Source organism: Scylla paramamosain, chromosome 17 (assembly GCF_035594125.1).
Source record: "Scylla paramamosain isolate STU-SP2022 chromosome 17, ASM3559412v1, whole genome shotgun sequence".
Taxonomy (NCBI): domain Eukaryota; kingdom Metazoa; phylum Arthropoda; class Malacostraca; order Decapoda; family Portunidae; genus Scylla; species Scylla paramamosain.
Genome location: NC_087167.1, coordinates 23,821,340 through 23,825,271, shown reverse-complemented (window position 1 = coordinate 23,825,271; position 3,932 = coordinate 23,821,340).

The window sequence follows — 3,932 nt, the reverse complement described above, 5'->3', positions numbered from 1 at the left end:
CTCTCTCTCTCTCTCTCTCTCTCTCTCTCTCTCTCTCTCTAACTCCCTTCGTGATTTCTGGCATCTAGCCAAAAAGTATCTCCAATAACTTTGCTGCTTCTTCTTTCCCTACTCTATTTCAACCAGATGGCACCACTGCTATCGCATCTATTTCTAAAGCTGAAATCTTTGCTCAAACCTTTGCTAAAAATTCTACATTGGACGATTCTGGGCTTGTTCCTCCCTCTCCTCCACCCTCTGACAACTTCATGCCACCTATTAAAATTCTTCGCAATGATGTTTTCCATGCCCTCGCTGGCCTAAACCCTCGGAAGGCTTATGGACCGGATGGGGTCCCTCCTATTGTTCTCCGAAACAATGCCTCCATGCTTGCACCTTGCCTATTCAAATTCTTTCAGCTCTGTCTGTCAACACTACCTTTCCTTCTTGCTGGAAGTTTACTTACATTCAACCTGTTCCTAAAAAGGGTGACCGTTCTAATCCCTCAAACTACCATCCTATTGCTTTAATTTCCTGCCTATCTAAAGTTTTTGAATCTATCTTCAACAGGAAGATTCTTAAACATCTATCACTCCACAACCTTCTATCTGATCGCCAGTATGGGTTCCGTCAAGGCCGCTCTACTGGTGATCTTCTGGCTTTCCTTACTGAGTCTTGGTCATCCTCTTTTAGAGATTTTGGTGAAACTTTTGCTGTTGCCTTGGACATAATTATCAAAAGCTTTTGATAGAGTCTGGCACAAAGCTTTGATTTCCAAACTACCCTCCTACGGTTTCTATCCTTCTCTCTGTTTACTTCATCTCAAGTTTCCTTTTTGACCGTTCTATTGCTGCTGTGGTAGACGGTCACTGTTCTTCTCCTAAATCAATTAACAGTGGTGTTCCTCAGGGTTCTGTCCTGTCACCCACTCTCTTCTTATTATTCATTAATGATCTTCTAAACCAAACTTCTTGTCCTATCCACTCCTACGCTGAAGATACCACCCTGCACTTTTCCACGTCTTTTCATAGACGTCCAACCCTTCAGGAGGTAAACATATCACGCAGGGAAGCCACAGAACGCCTGACTTCTGATCTTTCTAAAATTTCTCATTGGGGCAGAACAAACTTGATATTGTTCAATGCCTCAAAAAATCAATTCCTCCATCTATCAACTCGACACAACCTTCCAGACAACTATCCCCTCTTCTTCAATGACACTCAACTGTCCCCCTCTTCTACATTGAACATCCTCGGTCTGTCCTTTACTTATAATCTGAACTGGAAACTTCACATCTCATCTCTAGCTAAAACAGCTTTTATGAAGTTAGGTGTTCTGAGACGTCTCCGCCAGTTTTTCTCACCCCCCCAGCTGCTAACTCTGTACAAGGGCCTTATCCGTCCATGTATGGAGTATGCTTCACATGTCTGAGGGGGGTTCCACTCATACTGCTTTTCTAGACAGGGTGGAATCAAAAGCTTTTCGTCTCATCAACTCCTCTCCTCTAACTGACTGTCTTCAGCTTCTCTCTCACCGCCGCAATGTTGCATATCTAGCTGTCTTCTACCGCTATTTTCATGCTAACTGCTCTTCTGATCTTGCTAACTGCATGCCTCCCCTCCTTCCGTGGCCTCGCTGCACAAGACTTTCTTCTTTCTCTCACCTCTATTCTGTCCACTTCTCTAACGCAAGAGTTAACTAGTATTCTCAATCATTCATCCCTTTCTCTGGTAAACTCTGGAACTCCCTGCCTGCTTCCGTATTTCCACCTTCCTATGACTTGAATTCCTTCAAGAGGGAGGTTTCAAGACACTTATTCATCATTTTTTGACCACTGCTTTGACCCCTGTATGGGACTGGCATTTCAGTGGGCATTTTTTTTATTACATTTTTGTTGCCCTTGGCCAGTGTCCTTCCTACATAAAAAAAAAAAAAAAATAGTAGTAGTAGTAGCAGTAGTAGTAGTAGTAGTAGTAGTAGTAGTAATGCTATTTTTCATATATTTAGTAATTTTTTTTTTTCATATTATTATTTATATTTATATTTTTTGTTTTGTTTTGACATTCATACGAATGCTATAAAGGTGAAGCATAGAAATTTATTTGATTAATTAATTAATTTATATATCTATTTATTTTGATTTTTTAAATTAATTAATTTATTTATTTTTATTATTATTATTTTTTTTTTTTATGTCTCTATGATAAGCAAAGCATTATAGAATTTATGAAAGCACATATCCTCTAGAGTCTTGCCCTACAAAAGATTCTGTAAAGTAAAAAATAAAGGGAATAAGTGTCAGTGACGTTTGATGAATAGAGGAAGGCGTGGCAGAAATTACCATAAAACGTATATAAATGAAAATTTATCTTCCTCGTATTTTCCAACTTGCGTTTGCTTCTTGAAAATTTAACTGGGTGGGTCATATAGCAGACATATTGTTCTTTCCTCCATTGTAGTTTGTTTCCAGCAAGCCCCCTAAATAAAGTTTCTGTTTTTTTTTTTTTTTTTTTTTTTTTTAAAGAAATGAGGAATTACATTCTAACGCTGATCACTGAGCGGAGCGTAGACGAGCTGCTATCCTCAAGGACGTTACCTCTCTCTCTCTCTCTCTCTCTCTCTAAATAAGACTTTAAATAAAAAGAATATATATATATATATATATATATATATATATATATATATATATATATATATATATATATATATATATATATATATATATATATATATATATATATATATATATATATATATTAAAAGACAATGAATATCCTCTGGGGAAGGGGTGACAATCCTTATTTAACCCTTAATTTCAGTTGAATTTTGACAAGTCTACGTTAAAATGTTTCCATTTTTCTGCAGTGATAAAGAAACGTAGAGGGGTAGCTAATATATTTAATTGTTAATTGTATCTTTTTTTCTTTCTTTTTTTCATTTATTCTTTTATTAATTTTTCTTTTCATTGCTTAATTATGCATTATGCCGACACTGCAGGTTACAATTGCAGATATTGCAAGTATTTTTGACACAATACAAGTACATCCAGCTAAACTATTGCTACAGTATAGAGAGAGTATTTCGATTACATACCTTATTCTTCATCTTCTTTTCTTCTTTTTTTTTTTTAATAAATATAATAATAAATAAATAAGTAAATAGGTATTGTCAAATGAAATCGTCGAGATTACGCAGGGGTTTCGGGCAATACTTGGATGGGTGACTACACAAGCCTCATCTGTCTGAAAAAAAATAAATAAATAAAAAAAATAAGAATAAGAATAGGGAGAATGAACGAAAATTTTAAGTAATAAAGATAACAGTAAGAATTATTATAACAAGAATAAGAAAAATTACAATAAAGGAATATAAAAAAAAAGAAAGAAAGCATCCCATGTCTTTCTTCCTAATTGTCATAGAAGGGTGAATTCTTTTGTATATTTTCCAACATTTCCAATACAACGATATGAATGGGGGAAGAAAGAATAAGAATAATAGAAAGAAGGCCTCCCAACACCTAGTTCTCCGGTCTTGGCCAATTAGCTAACGGCGGGATCAGCGCAGTTAAGCAGGGGGTCCGGGAAGAACTTGGATGGGTGACCACAAAAGCCTCATCTCTCTGAGAATAGAAAAAAATAGCAATAAGAATGAGGAGAATGAACGAAAAACGAAAATAATAAAATAACAATAACAACTATAATAAAAAAAAGAAGATTAAGAATAAAAAGAACAAAAATAAGGGAAAAAAGTAATAATATATCTCTCTTGCTAATTGTCGTAGAATTATGAATGAAGGGTTAATTTTAGTGCATATTTTCCAACATTTTCAGCACAACAATGCAACAACAATACAGGAAAGAATAAGAATAAGAGAAATAAGCCCTCCCAACACCTTGTTCTCCGCTCTTGACCAATCAGCTGACGGCGGGATCAGCAAGGTTAAGCAGGGGGTC